At 39.8% G+C, this 26,335-nt stretch overlaps 2 long non-coding RNA genes across 3 annotated transcripts in view; both read right to left on the bottom strand.

The window, feature by feature from the left end:
- Positions 1-26,335, bottom strand: part of LOC138303757 (uncharacterized) — a 123,653-nt gene that overhangs the window by 59,939 nt on the left and 37,379 nt on the right. The window lies entirely within an intron of this gene.
- Positions 8,704-14,186, bottom strand: LOC138247206 (uncharacterized). The gene is made up of 3 exons (XR_011194362.1): positions 14,158-14,186; positions 9,049-9,332; positions 8,704-8,742 (listed from the first exon to the last, which is right to left on the bottom strand). It is a non-coding gene; the product is annotated as an uncharacterized lncRNA (long non-coding RNA).

Genomic DNA, 26,335 nt, shown 5'->3' with positions numbered 1-26,335 from the left:
GAGAAAACCGCACTCTGTCGTTGTGCCAAAAATACCTTAACTTTTAATACATTCTTAATTTTTCTTTGTTAAAGTATATATATTTAGTGATGTTATGGAGTAACTCTTGATAAGTGGTGTAACTTGAGTATTTTTTCTGTTACTTTGGAGTACTTTATTTTAAGCGCCGAAATTAGCACAGAGGAAACACCTGTGAACAAGGTCTGGTGAGACCGAAACGCGTCAGGGGATTCCTGTTTGTTTGTTTATGATCTCACTAATGTATTAAAAGTTAAGGTATTTTTGGCACAACGACAGAGTGCGGTTTTCTCTTGCTAAAACAGAAAGAGAATCTTGTTTTTTGAAAATATGGTTGTCCTGCCTCAAACCAGCACCACTGGAGAATTAAGTGCGCCGTAACACGCAGATCAGGACATCTTTTCTTTCACACATATATATATATATATATATATATATATATATATGTGTGTGTGTACACAATAAAAAGCAGAAGAATTGGGGGTTTTCCCCATTAATATTTTTAAATACAATAAACCCCATAATACATGTCCCCCATTATGCACAAAACACCCATTTGTAAACGGCATAGTAAGAAAAAGCAGTCTGACAAAAGTTAAAGAGAGGGTGACGTTTGGTTTGTATGATGAATAGTGAATTTCAGTGGTTTTGCAAGGAGAACCATCATTCAGTTTTTAATTCTGTGTTTCCATTATTTATGTCTAATATATAGACAAAATTAATAATTAAAATATTAAAAATAAATTAAATAAAACTTGAGATTAGGAATAAATAATTAAAGGTTTAAAACATGTAGTAGAATGAAAACAAAATAAAAATATGAAACAATTATATAGGCACTTACTGTGATGAAATGACGGTAATACGAAGTAATGGTAATTTGAAATTATGGAGATTGAAATAGTGAGATACAACCGTCTGTTTGGTGGTTACAAAAAAGGATGAAGCCCAAGATTGCCATCTTTTATCTGGGCTGAATTCTAGAGTCCGCCACCGCCATTAATGCCGGTTACTCTGAGAAGATCACAAAAGACCTCTTTGGGGGCGCCACAGCGGTCTGGGCAATACAGATGCCCAGCCATGTACTCAGTGCAGCATCTTGGACCTCCCCAACATATGGCATGGTTCTTCCCTCTTGAATGCACATGTCGTTTAGTAATTTTTATTACACTGCTCTTGGTGCAGATGCAACACCATTTTTAGAAATGCACTGATTGCACGAGGAGTTTTAATTGTGCTTCGGAACGTTATGTGGTTGGTTTTCAACGAACATTGATAAAGAAAAACTTGTCATAAGTAAAGCAATAATAAATCATGTGAAATAGTTGCAAAAAGCATTTGCCCTTGTTGTTCCAAATTTTTCAAGCAAATTGCCTGGACACCCTCATGGGTGACACGTAGCGCTCTACAAATCTATTGATTGATTGCTAACTTCCACCATGGAGTTTCAGGACCTCTAAATTGGTTATTTACATTGCTTCCAGCCTAGAGAACACAGCTGTAAATTGTGGGCACATTTTATTTTACTGCCTTCCACATAATCAGGCCTTAATGCTCTGGTGAAATGCCTTTCAAGAGGAAGATCTTACAAAACACCTCCCTTTAGTAGGTTTGGCGGGATTCTTCAGTCAGGAACATGTGTGTGTTGCTTCAGAGCTACGCGCAGGTCTACTTCCCACCACAACTCTAGCAACCCACCACCACACCCCCCCAGGTCTGTCAATAGTTGCACTTTATCACAGAGATTGTCAGGCCAAATATAAGTATGGCAGTGATAACACATCCATGCTGATGTCTCACCAGACAGAACTCACACCTTTGACAGGCCCTCAGTCTACAAAATGTTCCTGGATACCCCCAGACCCCCTCTGAGCACTTGCACTCCTTCCACCCCACAGATTTTACAACCACCTTGGTAATTTTTAAGTTGTACTCCACTTAGGCTAAAAGGGAATCAGGGATTTTCTCTTGCTTGCATTCCATTATTATCAGTGTGTGCTCAGGGAAGATAATCCTAGGCATTACTGAAGTGCTACACAGAATTTAGGCTAATTTTAAAGAAGCCAGTAACACAGAATCTGCCAAAAACTGAGAGATTTACTGCTTTGGCCAGCAGCGGGTTAGCCACCTAGTTCAGATGTCCATGTATAAGCAGACATCAAGGTGCTAGTAGTACTTCTCAATCGGTCATCTGCTCTGCCAAGGTGTGGTGCTATCTCTGTCAAAAATTACGATGATCTTAAATAGGTGCTTTCTCAAATAGAATTTGAAAGCACGCAACAAAGGAAACATCATTATGTTTGGCATTTTCTTCATTAACACAACATTTTGGGTACATCACCAACAAGAATGTGTAACAAATTACGGGCTTTTATATGCATCGCACATTTGTATTAATTTTTCCTTTGTTTACCCAAGCGAGGTATTCTTCACCTGTTTACCCGTGAACATGCAACTTTGTAAATTCTCATATCTTTTTCAATTTTGGTTTTGAAACATAACTTCTCTACCTGTTGGACACAGACAAATGGCAAGCCTCTAATTAAAGAAACCCTCTGTCAAATTTCAGACGAAGATGTGAAGCCTTCAAGAGTTCCAGCTGCTCCGACCTTCTCTTGAGGTACCAAGGAGCATTATATCCCACAAGAGAACAAAGAAGAAAACAGGAGAAGAGAGAGTACACACAAGCACTTGCTGTTCAGGTTGGTGACGACAAACCCTGCACTGGAATGACAGCAATGGGCAGAGGGACCCAACACTAGTTCTTCGACGTGACAAGTGAGCTAAAAAGGTGCAATAAAGGTATAGATGCCAGCAAGAAACATGTTGTGAAGATGTAATTTTAGAGAAGAACTCAGTCCCACAAATCAACAGCTTATCTTATGCCATGGTAGGTGTTGTGGTAACTGCTTTGACCTGGGTACTGGCGATGCTTTCCAGGATGTCTAGGCATCACAGGTCACAGCAGATGGTGAAACTTCTGACAGTTGGAAAACAAACACCCAACAAAAAAAAACATTAAAAGTGTCCAAAAAAAGAATGCACGAAGGAACCGGGAAAGGACAAAACACCAAAAGTGCAAGATACTAAATAGGACCATAATTTAGTCAGTGAGATTCTGGGGTTGTGAATCTCAAAATTCCCCAACTAAAAACGCAGTAGGCTGCAGGGTGGAGGAGTGAGTTGACCAGGGTTTGAGAAGGACTGTTTCCATGAGGAACATTGTCAGTACGGACTTGCATTAGGTGGGCCTCTGTCTTGATTATGGGTTGGAATGCTACCCTGAATGATTGATCCTGATTAGACTAGTTCATTCAATCACCCTTTTGGTGTTTGTTTGACAGTATTATGCATGGAAACTGGAAAATAATGCAGCTTTCCAAGCATACGACTGTCAATGTCTTTGTCAATCTCCAAACAGTAGGAAATTTCCTCCCATTCAAGGAGTACTTCACTGGGTGCAGATTTACTAAATTTTTTGTACACCAGCAACTGCATATATTTAAAATCCTGATCCCCAAAAAATGTACAAGTTAAAACTTCTTAGTGAAATGCAAACAACAAGAAAAACTGACACAGATACAGTAGACCCAACTAAGAGCCTCTAGACCTAAATACCAAACTAAGAATGCATTTGAGGGGTGTCACACACCAAACACACCAGCTGAAGCTACGCCCCTGCTTGTCCCACTTGTGCCTAGCAGTACTCCTTGGGAACTCATTGCTACGATCACATACAACACAACTGCCTTGTCCCTGGCCTGGGACCACTTATTTTAAATCTATTTTCACTGCACACCCTCTCCTGTGTCTCTGCTACAAGAAGCGTTGATTGTATAGTTGTCAAATCAGCGCATGTGGGCAGGGATCCATGTTTCTAGTACTCGTCTTTCACAAATTATTTTAGCAAGAGACTGACAGCCAAATGCATTAAGCCTGAGTCACAAATAGAAGAGGGTGTACAGCCAAATTATAGGTCGAGCTGAGCCAGAGCCGAGCCATGGGAGTCTGTGCATGAGCTAAGTGATGAAAACATTTGGTATGTATAAGGTGTAACAAACATAGGGGGTCATTACAACCCAAGCGGTGCTTCCTGGGGAATTACGACCGCGGCGGAAGTGCCGCGGTCGCACCGCCGGGACCGGCAGTTTCCCGCCACTTTAGTCCCGGCGGTTTAAATCCCCCAGGGCAGCGCTGCTTGCAGCACTGCCCAGGGGATTACGAGTCCCCCTCCCGCCAGCCTTTTCATGGCGGTTTGAACCGCCATGAATAGGCTGGCGGAAAGGGGAGTCGCAAGGCCCCCTGCCACGACCACATGCAGCTTTTCACTGTCTGCATAGCAGACAGTGAAAAGCGCGGCGGGTGCAACTGCACCTGTCGCACAGCCGCAACACCGCTGACTCCATTTGGATCCGGCTCCTGTGTTGCGGCTGAGATCCCCGCTGGGCCGGCAGGCGGAAACCAGGTTTCCGCCCGCCGGCCCAGCAGGGATCTCCAAATCGGCCCTGCGGGAGTGCGGCTGCATTGCCGGCTGCATTGGCAGCTTCCCGGCGGTTTCAACTTGGCAGGCGGCGCTTGCCGCCCACCAATGTTGAAATGCGGGCCTTAATCTATAAAAATGTGATACACTCTTTTCAGAATTCAAAAAGTGCATTTCTTTAACATGCAGAAGTTTTTTATTATAGTGCATTAAATTATATTTCTGCATAGACAGACATTTATTAAAAAAGTGAAACATGCATGGCTCAACCCCCCAATGATAATGCCATTAGTGAATGTAGAGCTTAGTCAGTAGTCATGTAACCCAAAACACGGCCTTCATTCTATATAGTAGAAGCACCATTAAAATCTATTAAATCAGTCATAAGAGATGCTTGTACAGTGCACATTCTGAAATCAGGTATTTAAACATAAACTCATATGTGATCAAGAAAAATGAAGCTCTGTGAAATAAAGTATTTGCCTAGTATCATACAATTTGACGAGCAGGGAACTCGATTTTGATTCCAGGTTATCTGGCTTCACATTTTGAAAATTAGCCAGATAAGTGTCTCTCGCTCACTCCTGTTTACATCAAAGGTCACTGTTTTGTGTTTCATTCTTGACTCACAATTAAAAACTGACCAAGAAATAACATACCAGACTTAGGGCCCCAAGACTCCATCACCAAAGGCAGAATGTATTTATTTGGGGGTCGTCACATGCCAAACACTCCCCTACCCCGAAGCTATATCCCTGCTCATAATGCAGCAGAACCAAAAAGAGCAGCACCAAAAGCAGCCTTAGAAGACATCCCTGGGTCTTGGGGGCTCAATGAAGGTAACTGGGGAAGCTGAAGCATTGGTTCTGCAAACCAGCAATGCAAGTACCATGGGCCACTGCCAGTGAAGCAGCCATTATACTATTAGATAAGCAATTAGGCAGCAGGAAGAATTTGAATCTCCACCAGCTTTGTAAGGCATAGAAATAGCCATGTGCACCCAGTGGCTAAGAGTTGAAATGTATGGTTAGATTCTTGTGCTCCAAAATCATTCAGATTTATGAAAAACAAAGGCTTTGTGAGAAACTTTGCTCAAATAACCACAAAAACTGATGCAGCCACATCTCTCTGAACCTGAAGCTACACATGAGCAAACGCAGACTGACAAACCAACACAGTTCTGAGCGAGACTGTAACTTAAAAATCTATTGAGTAAGGAAACAGATTAAATCAATTGGCCTCCCATTAATTCTAGGCAGTGAACCAAGCCTATCAACTTTTCATAGGCTCTTTGCTGCCATTGTGACACCTGGGAGCAGAGTCCATTCTCTCTAAAGATCTTGGGACCATGGGAAACATCGAGTTGGTGCTATTTCTGGTACAAGGAGGGATACAAAATGCAATCAATTCAAACTTGATAACCCTCCTTTTTGATAAATGTTCACAATTGTGATCTATCCCACAGTGTATGTCTTAATGCGCTAACAGAAAACTGGAAGTGGAATTCCTCTCTTCGAAACGGGATGTTGTTTCTCAGAAAGAGCTCTATACATCAAGGGAACACCTGCTAAGTTCTGTGGTGGCTGAAGAGAAGGTAAAATATTATTCAGAAAACAACTCCACTGATTGACTAGAATATGTGAAGGAATCCAGAAGGGTGAGAGAGGTTTCTCAGACGAGAAACCTAAATGTCTGAATGCCACATTAACAACAGGCTTCAAGTATCACACAGAACCTACTATTAAAATGCAGCAATGTGTCAGCTAACACGCAAACCAAGTTACACTGTTTGCATTGCCTCCCAATGTCCTGACACCACAGCAGTCAACCTCAAACTTATCTGTGTTAGAAATATTTACTCAAACATATTACATGAGACATCTACTTGTGTTTGTCTCATTTACATGAGACACCTACATGTGTGTTTGTCTCATTTATTACATTTAGCAGGGTAACACTAGACACCACTAGTCATTTTAACATTTACAGGCTCACGTTAATCCTGATTGATCGGTCAAAATGCTTGGAGGAGCAAAAATGATTTTGTGTACCACTCTACTTCCTTTAAAAACATGTAAGGCTAGATTGCATTTTGATTACAAATGCCTCGAGGCGCAAGTTAAAGAATTCCAAGGTTGGACAATATTTTGATACACATGGCCACTGACCTTGGCCAAATCATTCCATGACGTCACCCTCTTGCGGGATCTGCAAGGCACATATACAACAATACAATGAAGACCATCATGGAGATGAGATGAGCAAAAAAGCTCATTAGGATCTTAAGGTTTAAATTAAAAACTGTAAAGAGCGCTGGCAGATTTAGAGAGGTGTTATAAGTCAACATAGGCCCAGAAGACTTGGCGAAGGGTAACCAACTTAAAACTACAACATAGGTCTCCAAAACTTGATAAAGTAGAGTTGCCTCTTACCTGTCTCAAGTGGAATACTTTTAGCTGGGGGAAAGGGCACAAGGTGAGAAGGTTTCTCAGAATGTTAATTGAGGGCTAAAATTACATCTTTTAGCAAATTGCACCTCTACATGGGAACAAGTTGAAAGAAGAGGTGGGGAAGTTATATCAACTTTGAGAATTTAATCAAACATGATATACAAGGGAGAATATGAACTAGGACCATAAAATGGATGTAGAGCTACAGCAGCTCCTCCTAGGCTATCAGTGAAACAAAGTCATTCAGCACAGCAAGGTTGTTTTGCGGTTTTGAGATTCTTTGGATTTAGAGTGATCTCTATCATCTATCTTTGCCGCATAGAGGGGTCAGGACTGGTTCTCCATTACTTTCTGGTTTTATGGATATCATACTCCATGAAAGTTCTACATTTCTAACCCACATGACTACGGGCTGAAGTTACACTCAGATGGCGCAACATGTCAGCCCTCTTCCACCAATGTTTAACTTCAAAGTGAGTGGTGGCATTCGTCCCTTTCACAAGGAGCATATTCACAACCAAAGGAGTCCCTTAAGTGTCAGGGACTGCTATAGCAATGTGTGCTTTTTGGAACCAAAAGAAATATTTGTGCTTTTAGCCATTGTTTTAATCACAGATGACCAAAAACCATGACAAGTCAAAACCAAAAAAAGCAATGAGTAAAAAGGCTGCATATGAATAAGTAACCACCACCCCACAGTAGCAATGGTGGTACCAGCACGGCCTCTAGCCTCAATCGATGGATTAAGTTCAAGTTTATTCATTATTTCAGCCTGACATAGACAGGCCATACAACATACATAACAAATATACACATTTTACAAAAACACACAACTTCAAAATATAAATACATAAAAAAGTACATATGTTACAAATAAATCAAGGGATAAACTTTAGGCACGATTCAAGATTCTAGAAAGGCCATTGTTGTGTTTTGTTTTGAATTCTACAGCCTATGTATGAATTCTACATAGGCTGTTCTGTAATTTGTAGTATGTCTTTATGGAATGTTAACACCAAAGAACTACGATGACCTCACAGGTGCTGGGTGTGACAGTTTGCTGGGACTCGGTGCTGTGAGGACATTGGTGTTTGAGTACAAGAAAAAATAAATGAGCTACAACTAGTAACCACTGTTGTTCACAATAATAAACAGAACAACTCACAAATAATTTTAACAAAGATACACGAAATGATATTTATTACATATGTATGTACAACAAACACTGAACAACATAATCAGAATTATATATATGTATATATATATATATATATATATATATATATATATATATATATATATACACACATATTCACAAGGAAAGACGGGCACTAAATTTCTTCAAAATAATACCTACACACATATATATATATATATACAGTCGATAAACAAACACAAAGAGTCACACAAGACGAGACAGGAAAGATAATAAAAGCACAACAATAAACAAAGAAATGAAATTTGAATTTACAAAAAATACAGTGAAATAAACACTAAATATACACTTTCTTTTTCTAGAACTTAAATGATATTCATAATAGAACCGTGTTAGAATTCAAATCTTAACTGCGTCTCCGTCTCACTGATTCATAAACAAAAACAAGATTTTTTAAAAATATTTTAACACTATAAATTCGTAATCCATCCAAACAACTGCAGGAACCAAGCCTACGCGCGTTTCGGTGGTAGCCCTCCAATTTATAAGGCCGCCTTCATCAGGGCAGTTCCTTTTCAATATTTAATGAATAATATCGCCGATCTTATATGTTCTTGTCCTTCCTGTATGTATACAACCTGATAAACATAAAAAACAACAAAATAATGAATTTAATCTAATTCCTTGAGATCCGAATAACCACCAGAAGTTACCACCAAAATAATACCGCAATCAAAACCAAGAAAAGAAGATAAAATTTTTTAAAAAAAATAAAATGGAGAAAAATGTGAGGTGATGCACAAGCAAAACGAAAATAATAGAACACCTAAGATCCGTGCAGATGAAATAACCCAATGAATACGTGCAGCAAAAAAAAAACCACCATAAATGTGGATTCTCCCATAACAACATTCACAAAAATAGATATTAATAATAGTAGATACCAAGCGGCGATGTTGATGAGTTTCATCAAACACAAAGCAGGAAAAGATCAAATCTCTAGCTTCCACTTCTGATAGTTCCAAACAAACACCTTAAGTAAACAAGCAGACGGAAAAATAGAAAAATAAAAAAAATATGAAGAAATAAAGACATAGAGATGAGAAATCTAAACGGCCAATCTCGTACCAATAGGCACAAAACACTACTACTTTACCTACCAAGATATTTTTCACGATAGAACAATTCCTAAAGGGATCTATTCACATAACTCCTATGAATCCTCCATCTGTGTATAGAGAAAAGGGAGAAACCAGTATTGTAATAAGAATAAAGTTAGCTCCATCATACTTTTTAAATTTTTTTAAAACTCACTATCTAAATTCTCACACACGTTGTTATTGCGACATCTACTCCAAAAGGGCTAAACATTTCCTCCTAGAGCTTCAAAGCCCCACTTCTTACCCCAGAGCAGGGCGCAATGCCTTCCCGGTGCACAGAAACACGAGTCAAAATATAAACTTGAAAACGACTTTATTGTCTTTCATCGGCATCTCAGGATCCTCTCTTTTTATTAAAAACTGCCGTTCTTTACAGCAGAGAAAAGAAGCGCCTACCTTTCCGAGTGGCCGATTTCCTTCAGAGGATATAAGTCACGGGTGCCCTATAAGAGATTGCCGAATGAAACAACCTCCATTTTGAAATCAGGCATCTCATTTATATTCGCGGTAAAAAAACGCGAGGTTACAACCGTAATCACAAGATCCCCTGTCAGGAGCAGAACCAAAGACGGTGTCGGCCATCTTAGAATGGACATACAGCCAGCATAAAAATGGATAGATAGACAAAAATATCACTAAAATGTATTTTTAGGGGAGATGACAACGCCCTCAATATTTATTTAATGATCACACTACCAACAAATTTTTGAATAAATTCACCTACACTGGTTCATTTTCAAAATACCAGGGGACCATAAAGAATATGTATCCCTCTTACAGCGTAGGGGCCATACCTCCTACTCAACATTCTAAACTATGGACCCAGACCTCTCTTGTTACGTCACCAAACCCAAGATCTTAAGGGGGAAAAAACCACAAATACTTCCAACTATCGGAGATGGTAACTCACTTCTAGGGAGAATTGCACTAAATGCCAAAGAAATATTCAAATTAAGGCATTTTCCCAAGGTATGTGCTCATTCAGACCACCATCGTGTGTATCCAGAGTAAAAATCCAAAAAACTTCCCGCTTTTTCCTTATGTTTTCCCTTTCTTTGCCTGGAATATCCTTAATTTTTTCTAAAACCGTCCAAGTTAAATCGTCCAAATCATGTTTTTCTTTCAACCAGTGCTGCACTAGGGGAGCTCCCTCCCTCTTGTTACGAATATTGGATAGATGTTCCAGAATTCGGACTCTAATTTCACGTCCAGTTTCTCCCACGTACCCAGCCGGGCAGGGACATGTGATCAGATATATACAATTGGAGGTTCTGCAATTAGTCATATCACACAGTTTATACCTCTTTTGTTTCCACATCAATAGGTCACTTACCACGGCTTTGGGACATGCTTTGCAGGTCCCACACTGATGATTTCCCATAACTGGAACTGTTCCAGTGATGGACTTCTGACAGAACTCCTTCTCTCTTGGTAGGGCTGCCTTGACCAATTTGTTCCGAATGTTCTGATTTTTCTTAAACGCCAAAAGAGGTCTCTCTAAAGGTATAATAGTTTGGTCACTATTCAGGATTTGCCAATTGCTGTTAATTATTTTCCTGATTTTGTCATTCATATTTGAATGTTGAATGACACAAACTAATTGCTGTTTAGGTTCTTTTGTGCGTTGTTGGAACATGCGCTCTCTGTTGTAGTATTTTGCCAGTTTGTACGATTCCCTAATCAATCTCTTAGGGTATCCCCTCAAGAGGAGTTTTTGTTGGAGCACATCGGCATGTATGTTGTATTCACTCAGTTCTGTACAATTTCTACGAATACGAAGAAATTGACTGAAGGCAACACCTTGTTTTTGGCTTCCTGGATGATAACTGTCAAAATGCAGAATAGTGTTCTTAGCCGTGGATTTAGTATAAAGTTACACTTTTAACTGGGAGTTATGATTTTTTATCCAAATGTCTAAAAACTCAATTTTATCCCTGCTCCTGTGAATGGAAAATTTGAGATTTGTATCACATAAATTAATCCATTCACAGAACTCATCCAATTATTCTTCATGCCCTGACCATATAAAAAAGACATCTATATACCTAGACCAAAGCCTGATATTCTCATAAAAAGGGGCAATTTCATTGTAAATGTGGGTCTGTTCAAATAAACCCACATAAATATTTGCAACACTGGGGGCACAAGCTGCTCCCATGCTAACTCCCTTTTTCTGCTGGTACATCGTTCCATCAAATTAAAAAAAATTGCCTTCCAATACAATCTTTAGGCAATCAAGAACAAACAATTAATGATCCGTCATACCTTCCTTATCAAATAGTTGTCGTACTGCCTGCCAAGCTTCATGTTGAGGGATGTTCGTATATAAAGCCTCGATGTCCATGGTCACCAGAAGCTCAGTGTCAGGATTGAAACTGACCCCTTCCAATATTGAAATAATGTGTCCTGTATCTTTGATATATGTAGGGAGTTGTACTACTCTAGTTTTCAAAAACTTCTCCACAAATTTCGATAATGGTTCAGTAATGGATCCTACCGTGGACACAATAGGTCGAAAAGGAGGGTCTATCTCGTTTTTATGTATTTTCGGTAGACCATACAAAATAGGAACTCTAGTGGTCATAGGATTCAAATATATGTATTCTTTTTCACAAATCAGTCCGTCATTATATGCTTTCAGACTAACTTCTTGAATTGCCTTTTTCACCTGCCTTTGCCAACTATTGTTAGCTTTGCTATAATGCTCTGATATTCCTAGCATAAGATTAATTTTATGTTTGTATTGATCTGTTTCAAGGAGGACAATTCCTCCCCCTTTGTCACACGGCTTAACAACAATATTTTTATTTTGCTGTAATCTTAGAAGGGCCTGTTGTTCATTCCTCGAAAGATTAAAATCAGGCATAGGAGTGAATTTACATAATTTCTTGACTTTCTCAAGGACCAGATTCTCAAATATTCTTATTTCTGGTCCAACCATATCCAGACTAGGAGTGAAAGTAGAAATAGGTTTCAATCCAGACAGATTGTTCTCTCCAGTGTCACTCCTATTCTCAAAAAGTCTTCCCAGTCTAATACGTCTAAAAAATGCATGTAAATCAGTAAGAAGTCCAAAGTAGTTAATGGATACACTGGGAACAAAGGATAAACCTTTTTTCAAAATTGCTTCCATATCTGTATCCAAGTCACAAGAGGTAAGATTAAATACTGGTATGGGATCTAGTCCCTCCCGTATTGTTGTCTCCTTGTCTGGAGAAAATGGGTGGGGCTGTCTGTGTTGTAATATCTGCCTCTCTGTTGGTTTCTGAACCTGGTACGTTGTGATCCTCTCCGAGATAAAAAACGGTTGGGCTGATTAAAGTCCTCATGATAAGAACTCCTATTGCCTGACTGTTCAGATTGATCACTAGTACCTTCTCCCTCAGACGTATCAGAAAAAGTGACGATTTTTTTGCTGGTCCAAAATTGTCGGTCTGACAATTGACCAGCCTGATTATACTCCTGGTAGTATTTCTCTGACAGATAAGGATAAGCTTTCTCTTGGGTAAACCATCTGATGTCTTTCCTGAGTTTATCTGACTTTCGTTTTATCAGATAAGCATCAAAAGAGTCTAATTCCTGGTTCACCATCTCTAGTTGTTTCTTAGCTTCATGTACAGAGTCTTGAGTTCTTAATTCTTCTTCAAGTGTCTGTATTTCTGAGGTTGGTATTTCAATCAGTTCCCTCGCCATCTCCACAATAAGGATCATCCAATCTCGGGAACATCTATTTGATATTAAGGACCATTTCTCTAAAAATTTGCGTATTTCTGTACAAAGGCCTGGTATATTTCTCACTCTTAGGCCTGTTGGTATTACTCCTGCTCTCAGATATTCTAACATAAAATCCGCATGCAGTTCCGTTCGCCTAGCCTTCTTTTTTAATTCCACCAATTTAAACCAACCTTCTCTAGGTTGATTAAATCCAGGGTTGGACCCTGTCCCTGATCTCGGTTGTCCTAACAATTTAATCAAATCTTCTTCAGAGAATCCAAATGTCTTTATCCCATCCATAGTTCAAAAAATCAGAACAGGACACAGATTTAAACGGAAACTCACCAACTCACCAAAACAAGGGGAAACAATAAATGAAAAAAGAAGAGAGACAAATAAAGAGAAGAATAGAAAACCACCAAAAGAGATACCGAAAAATACACAGAGAGATAAAACAGAAATAGAAAAACAAACCGATGTACCCCGTGGTATAAGAATCTCAAGAGAGTCAATATTAAATAACTAAAATTCTGACATACATCAAAAAATCCATATAAACATAACCCTCTCGACAAAGTGTCGTATCACAACGGAAAAAACTATCAAGGGTCCCTGGTACAATAAGTAGCCCATCCAGGGAAAATACTTGAGTACAAGAAAAAATAAATGAGCTACAACTAGTAACCACTGTTGTCCACAATAATAAACAGAACAACTCACAAATAATTTTAACAAAGATACACAAAATGATATTTATTACATATGTATGTACAACAAACACTGAACAACATAATCAGAATTATATAAATAAATATATATACATATTCACAAGGAAAGACGGGCACTAAATTTCTTCAAAATAATACCTACACATATATATATATACAGTCGATAAACAAACACAAAGAGTCACACAAGACGAGACAGGAAAGATAATAAAAGCACAACAATAAACAAAGAAATGAAATTTGAATTTACAAAAAATACAGTGAAATAAACACTAAATATACACTTTCTTTTTCTAGAACTTAAATGATATTCATAATAGAACCGTGTTAGAATTCAAATCTTAACTGCGTCTCCGTCTCACTGATTCATAAACAAAAACAAGATTTTAAAAAAATATTTTAATACTATAAATTCGTAATCCATCCAAACAACTGCAGGAACCAAGCCTACGCGCGTTTCGGCGGTAGCCCTCCAATTTATAAGGCCGCTTTCATGAGGGCAGTTCCTTTTCAATATTTAATTAATGATATCGCCGATCTTATAGGTTCTCGTCCTTCCTGTATGTATACAACCTGATAAACATAAAAAACAACAAAATAATGAATTTAATCTAATTCCTTGAGATCCGAATAACCACCAGAAGTTACCACCAAAATAATACCGCAATCAAAACCAAGAAAAGAAGATAAAAAAAAAATGAAGAGAAAAATGTGAGGTGATGCACAAGCAAAACGAAAATAATAGAACACCTAAGATCCGTGCAGATGAAATAACCCAATGAATACGTGCAGCAAAAAAACACTGGTGTTCATCAGGAAATAAACTTTGTGTTCAAGGGCTAATCAAGACTCCTGATTCATTCCAGTTCGATTGAGAACACAACATTTATTTGGCGACAAGCTTTTCAACACCATTCAGACCTACGCAACCTCATTTATTACTTCAGGTCCTCGCAGCCCTTCGTTTTGCTATTTGTGTAACCAGCGTTGAAACAGCTGGCATCCTGTAAATGGAGATTGGACTCCGCCTCTTTACAATTGCGGTAACCCTTTTATCCTTTGTATTCCGTCTGTTTTTGGCTTGCTCGCAACACTGTTATTGTTGCCGGGTAACAGACGCCAGGTCTACTATTCACGCGAGGTTGGATGCGCGCGGCAATCCGTTACCTAGTTACAGACGGATGAAGGTTTACGGCGTCTGGACGCGTGCGGCACAAAATCTGTGTTGACACTTCGCAAAATGTATTTTCATTTACGTCACGTGTTCAAGTGTTTTGACGCGCGTCAAAGATACGCGGAAGTTGCTAAGCAACTGCACAGCTGAAGGATTAGCTCCAAGTTTAGCCTCAGCAATAGACTGTAAAACTATAGCACGTTGTTGTAGCCGCATTTAAAAAAAAAAAAAAGGAAAAACAAATAAATCAGACGCGACTCACTGAGGATTCACAGAGGCAAAGCTGCTGTGATTTCTTACGGATACTTACAGAGTCTGGCAAATTGTAACTGTTACCCTTTATTGTAGATCTGTATAGCAATCTACACGCTTTTGCTGGCGCATGGCATCCAAATGGAACTTCACCTTGGGTGTTAAATGGGTTTAACACATGTTTAATACAGTTTATTTACAGCAGGCGTCCACTTAACAAATTTTGACCGGCGTTTCATGTGATTCTAGTTGCTGTCTCACACTTTGTCCTTTGACTGCTACAGATTTAGCAGATTTGTACAGCGATCCGCACGCTTATACCTAGCTGTCTGCTGCCATACTTTGTGTGCACCTTTTTGACTCTCACGATGCAAACAGCTAACTTACCGTTGGCATTTCTACCTGAACCTGGCATCCCTACGATAAGATGGCAACACTGGTTTAAATCTTTTGAGAGTTATTTGGTTGCTATAGATGGGGTTAACTTTTCTGCTGCTCACAAGTAGGCGATTTTGTACAATTGCCTTGGTACAGAGGGGCAGAGAATTTACGACCATCAACCCCAAGCGCAACCTTTTGCCACTGGTGATTGGGACGTGTTCACCGAGGCTGTGAGAAGATTAGAAAATCACTTCATGGATGACCTTAGCATCATTGTTGAGAGACACAAATTCTTTACGCGGAAGCAATTTCAGCATGAGTCAATTGACAGTTTTGTAGCCGAACTTAGAGTTTTAGCATCTGCTTGCGAGTTCGTAGGTCTTTTGGACCAGTATCTCAGGGATCAACTTGTAGTAAATTGTTTTGATTCAAAAATTCAGGAAAAGATCTTATGTTGCAGGGACCCGACTTTGAACGAAACTTTAGAAATTGCCAGAGGCTTCTAACGTTCTGTTTTAGCCTCCAAGGAATTGGGTAAAATGAGTGGGACTCAAGTTGAAAATGTAAGTTTGGTAGCACAGAATCAAAAACCGTAATGTCTACTATCCCGGATTTGAAAAAGAGCAACACCAAGAGTTTGTTGTGTTTCAGGTGTGGCTCTAAATCACACATGGCAAACTTCCCTAATTGTCCAGCTTTAGGAAAGATGTGTATGAAATGTAAGAAGTCTGGTCATTTTGCTCGAGTATGTAAGCAGACACAAAAGGTAATGTTAGTTGAACAACAACAACTAGTTGAGAGGCAAATGGATGATAGTGATTTGGATCTGTCCAAAAAGTGTGTTTTGATTGTTGATGATGCGTCTAATTGTAAGTCTGGCTTTAAGTGTACCAAGGATCCTATCTGTGAAGTCATGATAGGAGAAGTTAAGCTGAAAGTTACAGTGGATTCAGGTTCACCCATAACGATAGTATCTGACACTAATTATTATTCCTTTTGGGGTGACCTTCCTTTATCCGCTCCTGATATAAAAACTGTAGCATTTGATGGTCAAGAGATTGACATGATGGGGTATTTTATTGGAAAGATTGGTTACCAGCACAAGATCATCAAAATGAAAGTGTACGTAGCCAAGAGAGGGTACAATATTTTGGGGTGGAAAGATCAGGGACAGTTTGGAATGGTTCTTAGGCCAGGCATTGAACAACCCATTACTTTGGTAGAGAAAATGAATGTAAAACTGGATTCCATCTAGGATGTTCTCATCAAGCACTCTGAGGTTTTCGGAGATAAGCTTGGGTTGGTGAAGGGATACAAGCACAAAATTGTTCTTAAACCCGATGCTGTTCCTGTGGTGCATAAAGTGCGTAATGTGCCTTTGAGTGTCAGGGGGAAGTTGAAAGAGTACTTGCGTGAGTTGTGCAAGGAGGGAGTTATTGAACCAGCTGACTCATCACAATGGGTGTCTCAGATTGTAGTCGCGGTTAAGAAAACCGGGGAGTTGAGGTTGTGTGTGGACTTGAGGTCCTTGAACAAAAACATCTTGGTTGATTGTTTTCCCCTACCCAAAATTCAAGACTTATTGGCTCGTTTAGGGGGGATGAAAGTTTTCTCTACGATTGACCTCAGGTCTGCCTACCATCAAGTTGAATTGAGTAAGGAATCCCGTTCTCTTACCACATTCATCACACCGTTTGGGGCTTTCAGATTCTTGCGGAGGCCTTTCGGTTTAGCTTCCGCAGCGTCTGCGTTCCAGAAATGTTTCAGCTATTTGGAGATGTACAGGGAGTTCTGGCTTACCAGGACGACATTCTAATAGGCTCGGAATCAATTCAAGATCATGTGCTCAAGTTGGATAGAGTTATAGGAATTCTAAATGATCACAGGATTACTGTAAGAAAAGAGAAGTGCAAATTTATGGTGGACTCAGTTGAGTATTTAGGTCATGAAATTTCTGCACAAGGCATTCTTCCCAAGAGGGATTTGTTATTGGCTATTGAAATTCTCCTGCACCTAATGATAAAGACCAGTTAAGGTCTTTTTTGGGTCTTTGCAAGTACTACTCACATTTTGTGCACAATTTTGCTTATTTGTCGGAGCCGTTAAGAAGGATTTTGAGGAAGGGTGAGAAATGTTTATGGCAGGAGGAGCAGGTGCAGGCTTTCACTACGCTTAAGTCTCTCATCATAGAGGCTCCCGCCCTTCATCCATTCAATGAGGATCTACCTTCAGTGATTACTGTGGATGCAAGTGGGGTTGGTTTGGGAGCTGTTCGGAGTCAGATGGAGAAAGGTAAAGAGCATACTATCGCATTTGCGTCAAGACGTCTTTCTGAAGCTGAGATGAATTATAGCACGATCGAGAGGGAAGCTTTGGCTTGTGTTTGGGGTGTAAATCATTTCTCAACGTATGTTTGGGGAAGGGAGTTTATGTTAGTCACGGATCACAAGCCATTGGTTTACCTTTGGAATGACAAAGTCACTAGGCTGACCAGGTTGTTAGCTAAGTTGTATGAGTTCTACATGAAGGTGAAGCACATTGCGGGGGCAAATAACTGCAGAGCATATTTTCTTTCTAGGTGTCCTGTGCGCAACACTAGGATTGGGAAACAATCAGTGGATGAGTATATTATGGTGGGAAGTGTGTTCACAGCTGGTGAGGTCATTTCTAGACAGGTTTGGAAGGAGGCTGTGAGCAAAGATAAGTCTTTACTACTCCTTAAGAAATATATTTGTGAAGGTTGGCCAACGGGGAGTGGTGTTCCGGACACGATTAAACTTTTTGGCAAAGTCAAGGTGGAGTTAAATGTAGAAGACAACCTAGTTTTGAGGGGGGAACGTTTGGTACCTCCTTGTGAGTTAAGGCACAGGTTGATAAAGTTGGCTCATCAAGGACATGTTGGTATCACAGGTACGAGAAGGCGATCGCGTTTGTATGATTGGCGGCCAGGTATGGACACAGAAGTTGAAGTAGCAGTTAAGAATTGTTGTTGTTGCAGAGAGGCAGATAAAAGTTTGTATACGAGGGAAGTGCCTTTATGTCCTGTACCCTTCCCTGACAAGCCCTGGCAGAAGTTGGGTCTGGATTTTATGGGTCCAATAAGGGGTTGCAACGATGGGAAGAAATATGTGTTGGTTGCAGTGGATTATTTCTCTAAATGGGTATCGTACAGGTTTCTAAGAGAACCGAATACAACCAGCGTAATTGACTTTTTGAAGGAGATTTTTCACTGGGAAGAGATTCCCGAGTTTATAGTCACTGACAATGGCGTACAATTTATCTCACACCAGATGGTTGATTTTTTAAGGAAACTTAATGTAAAGCATCTTACAACTGCATTGTTTAGTCCGCAGGGCAACGGATTGGTTGAAAGAGTAAGCAGGATATTCAAGGAGACTATACAATTGGCCATTAGTTCAGGGAAAAACGTGCAAGAAGTGGTTTCAGAAAGGATCTGGAGTTATCATAACACGTCACATTCTTCTACAGGCGTTACTCCTTTCGTGCTTCTGAAAGGCAGACACTCTGGTAACGAACTCTCTCCTGAGTGGGTGGTACAGGAAACTTTGGGGAGTGACGGAGATGTTGACATAAGTCAAGTAAGAGATAATGTGAAAAGACAACAAGGTAGGAGCAAATGGAGATATGACAATCTCAAAAGAGTCAAGGTGGTTCCATTTGCTGTTGGTGATGAAGTTAGAGTGAAGAAACCTCAGGGCAAAGAAAAGGGAGTTTCGAGTTTGTTTCCCACCACTAAGGTTATTAGAGTGTCAAAACATTCTGTTATGGTGGAAGGAAGTAAGTGGTGGAATATGAGGAATGTGGTGAAGGTGGCTGGTGCGGTTCCAGAGGTGAATTTTTCTGGTGTTTGGGTTGGTGGTGAATTAGGCGTTAATGCTTGTGATGGTGGTACCTTTGAGAGGGGTGTGAGTGAGAAGGCGAGGCAATGCTGAGTTCTTCAGGAAGGAAATTCTGGAGTACTCGCAGGGAGTTCGGAAAGAGATATACGGGGTGATGGGGTGTTGGATGTATGTGGTGATTTGGGTACTCAAGCTGCGGGTGTATTGGATAAAGTTGAAAGGTCTGAGGGAGGTGTTATTCAGGAGGATGTGTGGGATAGGCCAAAAAGGAATGTGTCTAAACCAAAGTATTTAAATCAATATGTTATATATTGAGGATTTGTCATGTTTCAAAAGTAGTTAAATCAATATGTGATGTCTTAGGAACTATTTTGTATTTTTAGTAAGTGGCTAATAGTTTTGTGGATTTTATTTTGTTATTTTGTTTGTTAAGGGGGAAGATGTGTTGTGTTTTGTTTTGAATTCTACAGCCTATGTATGAATTCTACATAGGCTGTTCTGTAATTTGTAGTATGCCTTTATGGAATGTTAACACCAAAGAACTCCGATGACCTCACAGATGCTGGGTGTAACAGTTTGCTGGGACTCGGTGCTGTGAGGACATTGGTGTTGATCAGGAAATAAACTTTGTGTTCAAGGGCTAATCAAGACTCCTGATTCATTCCAGTTCGATTGAGAACACAACAGCCATACTACTGTGAAAAAGTGTGAGTGCCTAAGCGATTGGGCAGACGTTAAGGCGTCGACTCCCGAGCAGGCAATTTACTGCAGCCATCCCGAAGTACATCTGTTACTAGGTTGCGGTCACCATTCAGCACCTGCCAGAATTCTCTCCCAGTCATAATACTATAAGTTTATTGTAACTAATCCAAATTGTATTTTGCTATAATGACATAAAAATAGATGTAAAAATTCATACAACTTTAAAGTGCTTCACAGTGGCCCTGCCACTCGTAACAAAAAGTGCTAGTGCGTGGATTTCAAACCGTCCTTTAATCAGGAAATCTTCAAATAGGTATACTATTGCACCTGGCAGCCCACTAAGGGATGCTAGAGTTTGAACCTTGGGCAGATATTACGCATGGTCCCATGAGAACATAAGACCGAGAAGAGGGGCATTGGTTGCATAGTCCCAGTTTCCTTTGCCGGCCTGGACTAGCCCGAATCATATTTATCAAAAACAACACAAAATGGGTATAAAAATTCATGCAACTTTAAGGTGCTTCACACAGTGGTCCTGCTGTTGATTACAAGGTCCCTCCCCATTTCCTTTACCGATCTAGACTCATTTAGATGAAAACATTTTAGGTGATCCTAGCAGTACATGCTTATTACCTGTGGTTGGCCTAGAGTTCCTTCATGTCAGTCAGATGCTCCCACCTTTATAGTGGTGGCAGTTTGACAGACATTAATATATACATTTAAGGTGAGATAGTTAGAAATTGAATAAGAACTCCCATATGGCCCTGTTAAGGTTGCTGCCTAGGTATTCTCCAGGCCGCATATATATATATGTAGATACTTGACTAGCAATTTGATGGATTCAGTGCACATACACAGAGAAAGGGCAACCTCGCAGTTTCTTATGGCATGGGCTATAAAAAGTGTGTTAGATATTCTCCTCTGTCTTTCATCGTAAAGGCAGAAAGCAGCATACAGTGTGTCATAGACTAAGCACCCCTAAGTAACATCCACAAATAGGTGAACTACTCCCACCTTTATTCCAGGACCCGGTGTACTGTTTCGCTAGCAAGGCACCTAGTCTAAAATTGACATACAATGACTTCTTGAAAGGGGAGTTTATTTGACCAAATATGGTTCATAGAAAGGGGCTTGAGTGTCCGAAGCTGCTCTAGGTTTAGTCCTGACAGATTAAGTCAAACATGCGACATGTAGACGTCAAACACTAAGTACATCATACACATAAATGACACCATGGGAACATGTGAATGTATACGAGTGACTGCACAACACAAAGTACAAGAGGAGGAAGTTTACTATCACCCTATATACCTCGTATACATTTATATATTGTTACGCAGACATGATCTCTTCATCTGATAAGCATTCTTGATTTATCATCAATCTTTCTTTTTCTTGTTAGTTTTCTGATCTCCTAGTCATGACACTGACTTACTTCTGTGGGCTCTGGGAAGATTTTATTAAAATATCACATCCAGTAATTCAGTTTCTTTACTGTCACATCATAGCAAATTAATTCTCCAATAGACAGATAAGTGTCTTCAAGATTTTCTTTGGTCTTGAAAACCTGTCCTGCGAGTTCTGATGTGGTCTCTAAGGAGTATCACCAATCACATTTTTGCTCCTGGAGTGCAAGGTATCCCATAACAGCAGTCACAACAGGCTGCCATAAAAATGCACATTTGTGCAGCCAAGAGTATTTGTCCACCGAGGTGCAAAGCAGTCATATTATAAGGCATCATGTGTTACTTGTCCTCTGTCTGTTTCTCCCGTAGCAGCATTCAGCATTGCATCATGCAGCATCCACCCATATGGAAGAGAAGGCCCTTCCACTCTTTAGAGCCAATGCCTCACACTCGGCCACAGTAACCCAGATATGAGCCAGCCAAGCACCAGCCATTTGCAGAGTTATGCAGCAAAATGGGAAGGATCTGGAGATAGGCAAATGTACTGGAGGAAGCAGTACCTGGCATGGAAGATCAGGTTCGGAAGAGCAGTGAAAACTACAGTAAAATACATATTTCCATTTGGTGCCTCTAGCTTTGCTTGCACAACTCCTAAACAGTTCTCCCTACACATCTGTTTTTATTTGTGAATATGTAAAGGGGCAGATGAAAAAAGGTGGGCAGTAATTATTTTGTGAATGCATATATAAAATAAAGTTGTGTGGGTATGCGGATGCCTTCACAGAACCAGGAAGCTTTGTAAACAACAGAAAACAGGGAATAGGGTCTGATGCACACAAAAAAAGAAAAAAAAGAAAAAAAAAAAAACACACTGGTCGTAATTTGCAGTGTTTTTGCAACAAGTAAAGAATTGTAAGAACTGACCTAACTGCTAATGGGTCGGTTCTTAAAATGCCTTAGTGGGTCATAATCCGACATTGCTCATGAATATTAATCAGGTAGGTTAGAAATTGCAACTCACCATGATTGGTGGCCATTACATGTACGGTGGCCTGCTAGGATAGCAGATCACACATGATAACCTTTTGATCATTTTGAATGCATCTGATTTTCATTGTATGAAATGGGCTGTATGTCAAAACAATATGTTTACTGTTTTTTTTAAAATGTAAAATAGTTTGTATTGACTGGTCCCCTGAACCACTGAGTACTCCATAACAAACATTTATTTTTTTAACTCGTCAAGCTCCTTTTCTTTTACAAATTCATCAGCATCCCAATTTGGTAGTCTGCAATTTTTCTATGTTTTGCAACTGGATTACGGGTGTAAAACATTGATATCATATAAATTGGGTATTTCTAAAGGCACACATAATAAACATCACTTCCAAATACAGAGGGAGTAGATGGTCACAATCCTATTTTAGGGGTAAGTAAAAGTGTATTTTATTTTTGCACTTGCAAACTCTGAATCAGAGAGTTTGAGACCACAAAATGCTTAACACCTCTGGCCCAATGTTACTTGCGTTCACAATTGTTCAAGTGGAAATGGCAATGGGAATATAGCATGATATGTACAACAGCAGAAGTCAGTAATACTTCTTAGAAAAGTATCAAGTGGAAGAAAAGGTCCAACAATGAACAGTCAGATTTACATACACCTACCATCCTTGTCATCTCACCTAAGTTTTATGCTGGACACTCAGCTGCCTTTTGCCACACATCAAATGACTATCCTCTGTCTGCTCCTTTGTGTCATTGGTCATAATTAAATCATTCATATTTCACCAATACATTTTCATTAAACTCCTGTCCAGGCATTCATTCTTCTCCAACAGAACTATTAAACTCACCTTACTTTAATCCACCTTCCTTTAAATCTAAATTCAAAATGCATGGCTCAACTTGCTCTTGGTCTGAACTACTGCTTTAAGATTCTTGGTCATGTTTACCAAGCTTCCTGTTCACAAGTGTTATGTCTTTAAGGAACTCTTCCACTGGCAGAGAGCTCTCAATCCTCCTCTTCTTCCTTGACCTGGAACCCATTGTTACACTGTTTTATCCCACCAGAAATCTTCTGTCCATCTCTTCCAATCTTCTGGTGATTTCCACGTTAGACAGAGCTTGAATGAATGACCATGCCTTCTCTGTGATGGCAGCCAAAGCATAGAATACGCTTTCCTAAGAATCTGCAGTCCGTCACCTGCCATGCTACTTTCCTCAAAGAATTAGAACCCCAACATTTTAACCTGTAGTTTAGTCCCTTTTCATTCTCTTAGCTACTTTTTTAGGCATTTAGAAGCTTTTTGAAAGGAGTCCTCAAATGGTCTAAAAAAGGAACAAGAACACATTTCTGGTCAACGGTAAGCTGTAGCCATAAATGTGCTTTAATGTATATCCTTTATATTCTCAATCTAATTTATGCCCACACAAATGGAAGAATGTCAAAGCAAATGATCATTCGGATGATTAAATCATCCTCATTCTACAGAACATAACCTGACCTGTCTCAGAGACATTTGTAGACTCCAAATATGTAGGGGAACTACTCCACAATGCTCCTTTGTGTGGGTTCCAACAATAATCAAACAGTATCCTAGTTCTTCAAGGCTGCAGGGGAAGCATTTACCCTTCATGCAATAAGTTGATGCACTTGTGACAGACAAAGCACGTGAGGAAGCATGAGTAACAATGCATGATATTGCATTTAAATGCAAAACAGCATGTCACACATAAATGAGCTGAGAGGTTGCCCATGTCAAGTGCTCAGGCACCTGTGGCACAGCTCATCCACACTGCCACCCAACCGGCAAATGGCACCACCACCATGCTGAGCAGAGTCAATGTGAACAGCAAGAAGACATGGCCCTCAGCAGCCAACAACTTTCAAGGGGGTTGGCTTATGCAGGCATAATCATTGTTAGACTCAGCACATCCCAAAACAAAGAAAAAAAAAAAAACACCAGACCTTTCCTAAAATTCCCAAATGTGAGAGGTGGTGGCCTATTTGCAAGGAAAGCGTTCAGTTGGAACGCAGAAATGCATGCTAGTATATTTGCTCATGCTCGGATTGGTTAAAACCTACCCATGATTCTGCACCACTTCACTAAGAATCACCTCTCCTCATGCGTAAGGTAACTATAACTCACGCCCCTGCCATGCACAGTTTTCTCATCAATAATTTCACTGAAAATGTTGCAGTGATATTATCAATGATGTCATACAAGATGTCATGACTGATGTAATATGTGAGGTAATAATTAGCAGTGCATTGCGAGGACCCAAGTTTATAGTTACTTTAGTGAACAAGTTATAGTTACTTGAGACAACCATAACTGCTGAATTTCTGTTGTTTTGTGTGTGTGAAATATGAAGCAAACTATAATGTCCCTATAACCTTTGATTTTGTATTGAATTATTAAGTTATTAATTGTATTTCCTAAATATAATGTCCCTGTAACCTTGTTTTTTTAGTGAATTTCTAGAGTTTAATGCTATTCCCTAACCATAACATCCCTGTAACCTTTGTTTTCTCCAGTGAATTTCATGGGGAGCTGAAAAAACACAAGCAAGGGAGACTGTGCTTGTTTTTTTTATTTTTTATTTTTTATTTTGCTGACTGAGTCCTAAGATGGCTGCCACTACTTCTTGTTTGAAGTGGTGGCAGCCAATCAGATCTCAGTTTGAGATCTGTTAGAACCACAGACCCTCCTCGTCTCTAGATATACATAAATCTTTTTTCTTGAATTATTCCAGAACTACTGCACAGATTTACACCAAGAGCCAGATGTACGTAGACATCAGTCTGCGATTTCTAAATTGTGAATCTTTGCAATTCACAAATCTCAAACTTCAATGTACAACAGTGTCTCAGGCACTGTTTCCGATTCCCAAATGGACCGCATGGGACCTGCCTCATTATTATTCATGAGACAGGTCGCATTTTGCGACAGGTTTGGGAATGGCCACAATCACAGGGTTGGTGGCCTGCTGGGGTCAGCAGACCACCATGCCTGTGATTGTTTTTTCAAATCAGCAATTTTTTTGTAATGCAAACCTTTTCCCTTAAGGAAAGTAACAAGTTACTGAGTCGCATTTTGCCTTTTGTACATGTCAAAATGCATTTTACTGGTCGGTACAACGGCCCCAAATTACCACAAGCATTGGCACAGCCAATAGCTCTCACCTTTGGGACCTTATAATTATTTAGCCATGCAGCAAGTTAAACCTTTATCAGAAATAAACTGTGTTTATGCATTCCTTCATACACTTGGCATTAGACTGTAATGGTCAGAACATCCTCTAGGGAGCGTCACAATAAAAATAGCATTTGGAAGAAACATGGTCATGTAACAATAAAGTCAACCCCTAGAGGGCACAACCGCATGAAAAAAGAACAGCAGGCATTGCATTGAAATCGTATAGTCAGCCCCTAGAGGACATAGTGCATTACAAGTTTTCAGGCCTAGCAGGCTTGCTAGAATATTATTACAAACAAGGACCGTAAAACACAAACTACTCCCAGCTGTAAAGCAAAAGCTCCAGCCATGAGAGAGCTTAAAAAGACATTGAATGGAGGTAGAGGTTATGATTTTGGGCCCCCACTTCAACCTAGTTTGGGGAACCAGAAGGTAAGCTGGACAGAAAGTGCGTAGTGCTGAATGTTTTAGTTGTGGTCCCAATGTCCTAGGACCACCACATACTGAGTTTTGAGAAAAAATGTGTTGTAAAAGGAATGTCCTGCAAAGCATTATGGGGAGAATTTCCTGAGTGCAGTGAATATTGTAGTATCGGCTCTCCTGCTGTGCCTGGGAAAGCCTCTGAGGGCTTTCCCTAGTGTTCTTTTCTATTTAA

The sequence above is a fragment of the Pleurodeles waltl genome, chromosome 7 (assembly GCF_031143425.1).
Source record: "Pleurodeles waltl isolate 20211129_DDA chromosome 7, aPleWal1.hap1.20221129, whole genome shotgun sequence".
Lineage (NCBI taxonomy): Eukaryota > Metazoa > Chordata > Amphibia > Caudata > Salamandridae > Pleurodeles > Pleurodeles waltl.
This window is presented reverse-complemented; position numbering and strand designations above follow the sequence as displayed.